The following is a 10,283-nucleotide window of genomic DNA, read 5'->3' on the forward strand; positions in this document are numbered from 1 at the left end:
CTGCTCCTTTTTCCTGATGTTGTAGTCACTTGTTATTGCTACATCCACCACAACGGCTTTCCTCTGTTCTTTATCCACCACCACAATGTCCGGTTGGTTCTCCATTACCATCTTGTCTGTCTTGTTTTTTTTTGTTTTTTTTTTACAGATTTGTTACAACTGTCAAGATGTTGTGACTGTATGATATGAGAGATCATGTGAGAAGAAAAATCTTCTGCCCTCTCCCAGTGCTCTCTAGAAACAACCAATCAGAGGCAGTAGGCGGGTTTTAGCGCTGCAAATCAGAATCTCATATGGCTGCTCATCCTCTCACTCTGTGCTATGCTGGAGCTTAGCACAGCCTGTTGTGAATGCTAAGTCTAGTTAGGCAGCTAAACGGTTATCTGAAATGACAAGTTGTTTCTCCACCATTAGCATATTTAGCAGTAAGCGAATGAGGTTGATTGACAGCACTAAGACCCTCCTCCTGGTTCTGATTGGATGTTTTAGGCTGGAGCGTTGCATTACTTTAGCTAGCAATAGCAGCTCAGGGAGGAGGTGGGGGAAATTGATCTTTTCACAATTATCTGTCTCATAGCAAACTATCATGACATGCTAACAGCTTTAACAAATATGGAGAAAACATATTTTTTTATTAAAGTTATATCCTGCAACTTGAAGAAAATGCAACTATGTGGCATTTTTTGAGAAGTCTGGATTGCTTCATGTATATTTTGCAAGTTGCCTATGACTGTTGCTGGTGGGGAGAGACATTTAAGTAAGCTAAAACTAATAAAAAAATGTAAGCAACCTATTTGCATAGTGTATGCAGACTGTTGCATGTAAAATTCATTAGCAGTAAATATTGTGCTAGTATCAGTATTGAACCAAAGAAACAGAAGCAGTTGCAAGCCTTTAAAATTGTGGCACTTTTGATGGGTCAAATAGACACAAGAATTATAACAGCAGGTGAGCAGGAGGGGGCCCAATTTCATTTTTTGTCATGGGGCCCAAGATTCCTGGCGGCGACCTGATTGCAAACCATGAGCTGAGAACATATTCATCAGACACTGATTGTAAAACGTTCGACTCATGTGTCTCAATAAAGATGTCAAAACCGTATTTGTTTCAATTCATCTGCGACATAAAAACCCATCATTTTAGGACTTGCATGGTTAAGAAACATGATAATGTTACTAATATCTTTAAAAGTTGCCTCTTCGGTCATATTTGAGTCGGTTTTCTCATCAAGAGTTTAGAGCGACACGCGTTCCCGCGACAGGGCCTGCAATTCTCGGCATAACACATTTTTCTTTCATATATTTTTGTGAAGCAGCCCTCAACAAATCTTTAACCCTAGCTCCAGATAACAACACAGTAGAAAGGGATTTTAGGACAGCGCTGTGACAGAAACGAGACAAGAAAACCAGAACAATCGGAGAAACCGAGATGACAATGTAGGTAAGGTAATGAATGAAGGTCAGCGAGCGACACATCGAAAACCTGACACTCGTGTCGCTTATTACACAGACATACATACATACAGACAGACAGACAGACAGACAGACAGACAGACAGCCCCTCCTGTGCCAATGCAAAGTAGTAAAACACTTGTTAGAAAGCTGGTCAAAGTTCAGCTCACTGTTAGAAGCATGACGGAAGCCTGCCGGATCCATTATAGTCAAATGATGAGCAGAGGACGGTCACGCTACCTCAGAGCATTCTTACGAAGCTTAGGCTGCTTTTAAGGTTGCAGAAAACTGCGGCCGGACCTCTGGGTGGAAGGAAGACAACCGAGTAAATTCAAGCTCCGTCCAAATGGATTTTCGTTTTTCTTTTGATTGTCAGTAATCGACAAATAGGACCGCGGCCGCCACCAACTGGACTGGAGTATGAAACAGTAGAGGAACAGAAAAAAGCATCTTGATTGCGATTCTTTTTTTCTTTTATTTTGTTTTACTTTCTTTTGCTTTATTTTGTATTCTTTCGTTTTCCTTAAACTCACACATTAGGGCTTTTTCACAAAACCAGGATAGCGGATTAAGTCCGGGTTTTCCGGACATCTTGGTTTAATTAAGCCTCAATTCGGTTTCACAAAAGAGGTAACACCTAAATTACCATGGTGATTCAGACCAGACTAACTGACAGGCTTAGATAAGCCTGATGCCTGATCTGTTCAGTCAGCGGTCACACCGAACAGAAACCAATTAGTTTTGTCCGTCATTTTAAAACTGATAATTGTATTTTCTACCACTGTAAAGTTAAAATAATAGTACTTGACTAAACACCAAAATTAATTAGTGGTATTTTAATGAAGGGTGACAAAAATGGTCCAAACAGGGAGATAAAAAAACGGAATCACAGACAATACTTATTTTTTCACTTTTCCCCTGTCTGTGCATGTTGATTGGCCATGAATTGTACAAAGTTGATTCTACTATCATTCCAATTCAATTCAGTTTATTTATATGCAATAAATGTGAATTAGTGATAACGGAGGTAGGATATAGTCCCCACTCTGTCCATCTCTGTTGTGGTTTCCTTGGGCTGGACACTTCACCCCTTTGCCTGCTGGTTGCTTCACCTGTCAGACAATCCAGTAGCTTACTACTTATACACTTCTTGTATAAGTGAATGAGTGAATGTAGTGTGAAGGTTTCAGTGTCACAGAAACCTTCACAGAGGGTTAGGGTACATATGTACAGTGACAAGAAGTCATTGTTGTGACTTCTTTACACTTATATGTTGTTAAGTGATGTTATTAGTGACTTATTTACAATTGTATGTCAAGCATAATTTATATGATGATTATTATTAACTGAATTTAGCATGATTAAATATAATTACAAAAGGTGAAGTGAACATATTTAAGTGTGAGACGTGATTTATTTGGACAGAGGAAGTATTTTATTTTTGAAGAATGCTACCTAGTTCTGTCTTTTGTATCTTGCCTTCTGTTAATTTCAGTTGCTAGGTTACGAACAGCTATTGCCATTATCAGCTGTCGAGGTTTTCTCCTCAATAAAAACTGAACAAACATGTTCAGCAAAAAACATCTGAGCCTCCGTGGTGATTGAAGAAACTTTCACTCCATAACAATCATGTCTTAGATTTGAACACACGATGAAATGGTTCCTTAGTTACAATAGGGAAACATAGAAGATGTAATTAGAAGAAGATAGAAGATGAAACAATATGACATATTCTGTTACACAGTCAGAAATACAGAAATGAATGACTTCAGATGATTTAAATGTCTACATAAAATGAAATATGAGTTTCAATATCTTATCGGTCTTAAGCTTTGATAATTTATCTCAGATTAACTTAACTATTTGAAAGGACATGAGATTTTTCTTCTTTTGACCATTGTTTAAGATGAAACTCCTTGTCAACCTTTTTTTTAAATTAAAGAACAAGATACAACAAGTATAAAAGTAAACTATATAAAAGTAGCAACATCAGCCAAAATCTAATCTCATTGTACATATGTGCATTGACAAACAATAAATTATACTCTATTCTATTCTAGCCAGGGATATTACAACATGCTGTACATAAATTAAAGTTAATTAATACACAGTGTGTATTATTGTTTTAATTGCCTAACAGTTTTTCAATGAGATATATAACTGAAAGAAGTTAAATATGTAAATTTTAAACAACACAAAACAAGGATTTTTTTCTATTAAATCTACAAGTGGATAAAAAACTTTGCTAAATATACAATCAGATTAATTAAAAATTAATTGTTTTCTTCTTTTCTTGAATAATTATGGAAATCAAGGACAATATTATCCCAACATAAAACAAAATCTTTATATATAATATTGATTATAAACCAACAGATACACTATATTGCACATAGTACAGATTGGTAGAACAATTTCTCACTGATTTTGATTCAATAGGTCACATAACCTTGAAGCTACTGAAGAGAAACACTAAATTTAAACTAAAAAAAATCGGTAACAAAAATAAAAATTTAGTGAAAATGGAATAAAAATGCATGTGCCTCATATATACAGTTTAGTACAATTACACACTGATTTCTAGTCAATGTGGCACACAATATGGAAGCTTTGAAGAAAACATATTATTTAATATTAAAATTATTTAAAATATTGAATATGACTTGATCTTTTAATAGAGGTTAGTGTGTCTCACGTAAAAGCATGAATTACCACTTTTTTATCAGTTGGTCACAAGGCAAGGCATTTATTGACATTTGTTTGACAGGAGTGTTTGATTCGGAGATTTGTTGACGGTCCCTAAGTGAAGTGAACCTCCGAGTGCTTGAGGAGAACGGCTAGCCGAAATTAGCGTTCATAAATCGGATCAAACTTGAGCTAAACGCCGCTGGCTCGGCGGATATTGGATCTTCAAATATCCAACTCGAAAATAACTTCACTGCAGTCGGTAACACAATAAAACCACCGGGATAAAATTTGTTTTGATCTGTGACCTGTAAAGATGGCACCGAGCGACTGCACCTAAACGCCTCACAACGTCTGACGCAGTGACGTTGATTCCAAAGCTCTATTGGAAAAAATTGTAGAGGAGCTGACATAGAAGGCAGCTCTCCTCATTAACATAACGATGCAGGAGGCCATAGACATAACATAAGAGTAGACCCCGCATTGGCCGCTCCGGCGCAGGAAATACGGCGGCCATCTTGGAGCGGTATACCCTCCTACTTTGCTCAATCAAAACAGCAGAAGATGCCTCAGCNAGTGTGGCCCTATATAAAAACATCACACAAACACTGACTGAATATAATCAGATTAAGAGTTTTTCTTTACAACAAAAAAACTGACAAACCTGATCGCAACAGTGGGACTTGTGGGCCAACACACCTGGTCAAACACAGAGGAGATTGACAATTGCCCACCAGCCTGACAGCTTCCCTTTTATGGGAGCTCAAATGGTGGAGGAAGCGACCCCTGGTGGTTCCACCCGTTACATCTTCTTCAAGCTGGGTATTTAAAACCATGTTTGTGATTTGTGGAACCTTTTTCTGATTTGTGAAACTTAAAAAAGGGTGATTTGAAGAGTCTATGAGTTGTATTTTAGGAACTGGAGCAGTTATAGTATGATCCAGATGCAAAATAGTGATGGAAATCAAACTTTATTGAGTTTTCACAAATCAGGAAAAGGTTTCACAAATCCCAAATATGGTTATAAAGATTCTTCTTGAAGAGGAGAATAATCTAGTTCAGATTTGAAGTATCTAGGTGTAGTAGTTTTTGAATTAGAGCAGTTCTAGTATGAAAGAGATGCAAAAAAGGTGAAAATCGAACTTTATTGAGTTTTCACAAATCAGAAAAATGTTTCACAAATTCCAAATATGTTTTTAAATATCCAGCTTGAAGAAGGGAATAATCTAGTCCAGGTGTGAAGTGTCTAGGTGAAGTAGTTTTTAAACTAGAGTTGAGTAAAAATGCGGAAGGTAGTGAAAAATTAGGTGGAATCACTTTAAAACGCGGAATCGTGAAAAAGGTCAGTTGTATCTAATCAACCAAGAGGCTGCCATTGTAGCCTGAAGACCCCCACTCCTCATTATCATATTAAAGCAGAAACGAAGAGGGGAAAATGGAATGTCATTATTAAGAAAATAAGGAAATACCAAATGAATAAGGGAAATTGAAAAATGGGAAAATTATAATTTTTTCAAATAAATGTTGAATGAAAAACAGATAAAGGAAAAATTAGTAAATAAAAAAGAGAAACATGAGAAATTTATAAATTAAACTGGGAAATTGAAAATTGGTAAATGAAAAATAGATAAATGAAAAATAGTTAAATGGATAAAGGGATAAATGAAAAATAGATAAATGAAAATGGGAAATTGAAAAATTGATAATATGATAGATAAATAAATAAAAAATTGGGTTAATGAAAAAGGGAAATTGAAAAGTGGTTAAATGAAAAATAGATTCATGAAAGATGGGTAAATGGATAAAGGGATAAATGAAAAATGGGTAAACAAAAATTGGAAAAATTTAAATTGCACTAATGAAAATGGGAACATAAAAAATGATTAAATTAATCTGGGAATAAATAAATGTATAAATGAAGAAATATAAATGGGATAAAAATTACATTTATTTAACTCATTTTTTAGTTATTTCACTCATTTTTTTCATTTATTGATTTATTTTACTCGTGTTTATTTATTTTACCCATTTATTTATTTAATTTTGGCTGAAATGGCTCTCCATACTGCACATGCAGTGGGACTTAAAGGGAACTACGACTAGTTATAAGAATAGACCTTATTTGGGAAATACTTATCTCAGATGTAAAAGTAATACAGTAATAATGCTGTAGGTTATTTAGTTTTTATAAATTTTAATAAAATATTTTCACAGGAATGTCGCCATGTTTTTCATACTGCAATGCATTCTGGGTAAATGACGTGTAAAGGTCCAACTGCCTGGCTCCTCTAGCCAAAACAGTGATGAGAAACATTATTAGGCCTTTTTAATTTGAACCAGAGCGCATTGAAATCAATCGGAACGTAGAAATAACAAGAGGTGATGAAGATGAGGAGGAGCAAACAGAAGAAGAGGACAAGAGTTGGCCGTAGGAGCTGCTGCCTTCAGCTTCATAATGAAACAATGAATGACACTTACCTCTGGAAAGTGGCAAGTGTCACTTATCGGACTATGTGATCTGGTAAGTACTTCTGTAGCTCTGCGTCCATTTAGATAACAGGGTATGAACTTTGTTTGGTGTTGGTACTTGTGGTTTTACAGTTCCGGTGATCTAGCTCCATTAGCATTTCCAGGAGTAATAGCCCATTAGCGCTGCTTGTCTTTGAAGTTTCTCTCAGCGTCTGTAGCGCTGTGTCTGGTTCGACATCAGCTGTGCTGCTTAGAGTTCAGTGCAGTGGTAACAGCCACACTGGACTTAATTACCACCATGGACCTGGTCGATCAGTGATGTCAATACCGCAGGCAGTATAGCTCCTGTTATCATCTCAAAGAGTATCCAGCTCTGCATGTCTCAGCGGGAGCACAGCATTTATTTTTAGCTCATTAAGGTAGCCATCACACTGCTCTTCCTGAAGAGCAAGAGCAGTGTGGTTTTCGTCCTGGTCGTGGAACATTGGACCAGCTCCACACACTCAGCAGGGTCCTGGAGGGTGCATGGGAGTTCGCCCAACCGGTCTACATGTGTTTTGTGGACTTGGAGAAGGCGTTCGACCGTGTCCCNAAAGCACACAGCCGTTCATAATTTATTTAATAAATTATTTGGTAATATCAATATATATTTATATAACTATACAAACACTAATAAATAAAGATTAACAATGGCACAAATAAATAATGATTAATAGTGAATAATAGTGATAATAATGATTAATAGTTAATTATATATATATAAGTAATTCACTATTATATATATGCTTATACAGTTCTTCGTATTACACCAAGCACTGTAGCTAATATTAGCTGGTATCTCGCCGGTGGACATAAATACAGTAAAGTAATATTCTAATCACAATATATACACAATAATATGTCCATCTTACTTGTGAAACGTTGTCTGTGGAGCCCTCACATCAATAATCCATCGATCAGAACAACAATATCCCTCAGTGCTGAGGCATCTTCTGCTGTTTTGATTGAGCAAAGTAGACGAAGCTGAAGTTGGTTTCCATTTCTAGCTTCCAATAGTTAAAGGGCGATTCCACCTAATTTTTCACTACCTTCCGCGTCTTTAATCGACTCCAGTTTAAAAACTACTACACCTAGACACTTCAAACCTGGATAAGATTATTCTCCTCTTCAAGCTGGATACTTAAAACTATATTTGGGATTTGTGAAACATTTTTCTGATTCGTGAAAACTCAGTAAAGTTCGATTTTCACAATTTTTTTTTTTTGCATCTCTTTTATACTAGAACTGCTCTAATTAAAAATCTACCTCACACTTCAAATCTGGACTAGATTATTCTCTTCTTCAAGCTGGGTATTTAAAACCATGTTTGTGATTTGTGAAACCTTTTTCTGATTTGTGAAACTTAAAAAAGGGTGATTTGAAGAGTCTATGAGTTGTATTTTAGGAACTGGAGCAGTTATAGTACGATCCAGATGCAAAATAGTGATGAAAATCAAACTTTATTGAGTTTTCACAAATCAGGAAAAGGTTTCACAAATCCCAAACATGGTTATAAAGATTCTTCTTGAAGAGGAGAATAATCTAGTTTAGATTTGAAGTATCTAGGTGTAGTAGTTTTATAATTAGAGCAGTTCTAGTATGAAAGAGATGTAAAAAAAGGTGAAAATCGAACTTTATTGAGTTCACAAATCAGAAAAATGTTTCACAAATACCAACATGTTTTTAAATATCCAGCTTGTAGAAGGGAATAATCTAGTCCAGGTTTGAAGTGTCTAGGTGTAGTAGTTTTTAAACTAGAGTTGATTAAAAATGCGGAAGGTAGTGAAAAATTAGGTGGAATCACTTTAAAACGCGGAAGCGTGAAAAAGGTCAGTTGTATCTAATCAACCAAGAGGCTGCCATTGTAGCCTGAAGACCCCCACTCCTCATTATCATATTAAAGCAGAAACGAAGAGGGGAAAATGGAATGTCATTATTAAGAAAATAAGGAAATACCAAATGAATAAGGGAAATTGAAAAATGGGAAAATTATAATTTTTTCAAATAAATGTTGAATGAAAAACAGATAAAGGAAAAATTAGTAAATAAAAAAGAGAAACATGAGAAATTTATAAATTAAACTGGGAAATTGAAAATTGGTAAATGAAAAATAGATAAATGAAAAATAGTTAAATGGATAAAGGGATAAATGAAAAATAGATAAATGAAAATGGGAAATTGAAAAATTGATAATATGATAGATAAATAAATAAAAAATTGGGTTAATGAAAAAGGGAAATTGAAAAGTGGTTAAATGAAAAATAGATTCATGAAAGATGGGTAAATGGATAAAGGGATAAATGAAAAATGGGTAAACAAAAATTGGAAAAATTTAAATTGCACTAATGAAAATGGGAACATAAAAAATGATTAAATTAATCTGGGAATAAATAAATGTATAAATGAAGAAATATAAATGGGATAAAAATTACATTTATTTAACTCATTTTTTAGTTATTTCACTCATTTTTTTCATTTATTGATTTATTTTACTCGTGTTTATTTATTTCACCCATTTATTTATTTAATTTTGGCTGAAATGGCTCTCCATACTGCACACGGTGGGACTAAAAGGGAACTACGACTAGTTATAAAAATAGACCTTATTTGGGAAATGCTTATCTCAGATGTAAAAATAATACAGTAATAATGCTGTAGGTTATTTAGTTTTTATAAATTTTAATAAAATATTTTCACAGGAATGTCGCCATGTTTTTCACACTGCAATGCATTCTGGGTAAATGACGTGTACAGGTCCAACTGCCTGGCTCCTCTAGCCAAAACAGTGATGAGAAACATTATTAAGCCTTTTTAATTTGAACCAGAGCGCATTGAAATCAATCGGAACGTAGAAATAACAAGAGGTGATGAAGATGAGGAGGAGCAAACAGAAGAAGAGGACAAGAGTTGGCCATAGGAGCTGCTGCCTTCAGCTTCATAATGAAACAATGAATGACACTTACCTCTGGAAAGTGGCAAGTGTCACTTATCGGACTATGTGATCTGGCAAGTACTTCTGTAGCTCTGCGTCATTTGTTTGGTGTTGGTACTTGTGGTTTTACAGTTCTGGTGATCTAGCTCCATTAGCATTTCCAGGAGTAATAGCCCATTAGCGCTGCTTGTCTTTGAAGTTTCTCTCAGCGTCTGTAGCGCTGTGTCTTGTTCGACATCAGCTGTGCTGCTTAGAGTTCAGTGCAGTGGTAACAGCCACTGAACTGTGGCTGTTACCACAGCCACAGTTCAGGCTGTGTACACACACACACACACACACATATATATATATATATATTACAATTATTAATTTTTCCAAACATAGAAACTAGCCTGGTGGGGGGCCAAGTAAAGCATGGCAGCTGCCAGGCTTCTAATACACTGGGGGAAACCCTGCTACTGCACTAACATCAGTAATCATGAAGTGCTTTGAGAGACTTGTAGCTCAACATATCAAAGACCTGCTCCCACCGGTTTTGGATCCTTATCAATTTGCATAGAGGGCTCATCTAGAACAAGACAATTATGGAGTGATCTTTGTGGACTACTTCTCTGCTTTAACTCAATAATTTCACAGATTATTGTTAACAAAACAACCACAGGGATGTGTGCTTAGCCCACACCTCTGTATATGCGTGAAAAATTAGG

At 35.6% G+C, this 10,283-nt stretch overlaps 1 protein-coding gene across 3 annotated transcripts in view; it reads right to left on the bottom strand.

The window, feature by feature from the left end:
• abhd18 (abhydrolase domain containing 18) overlaps positions 1 to 1,834 on the bottom strand; it is a 12,045-nt gene extending 10,211 nt beyond the window's left edge. The window contains exons 1-2 of one of the 3 annotated variants that reach the window (XM_016665927.1): positions 1,692 to 1,834; positions 1,520 to 1,563 (exon numbers count right to left, since the gene is read on the bottom strand). The gene's annotated coding sequence lies outside the window, so the exon portion shown is untranslated. Of the gene's footprint in view, positions 1 to 1,519; positions 1,564 to 1,621 lie in introns of all 3 variants that reach the window. The other 2 variants (XM_016665926.1, XM_007541833.2) reach the window with 2 other exon arrangements.
• Positions 1,835 to 10,283: the final 8,449 nt, after the last annotated feature.

This window comes from Poecilia formosa, unplaced genomic scaffold (assembly GCF_000485575.1).
Source record: "Poecilia formosa unplaced genomic scaffold, Poecilia_formosa-5.1.2 Scaffold636, whole genome shotgun sequence".
Taxonomy (NCBI): Eukaryota; Metazoa; Chordata; class Actinopteri; order Cyprinodontiformes; family Poeciliidae; genus Poecilia; species Poecilia formosa.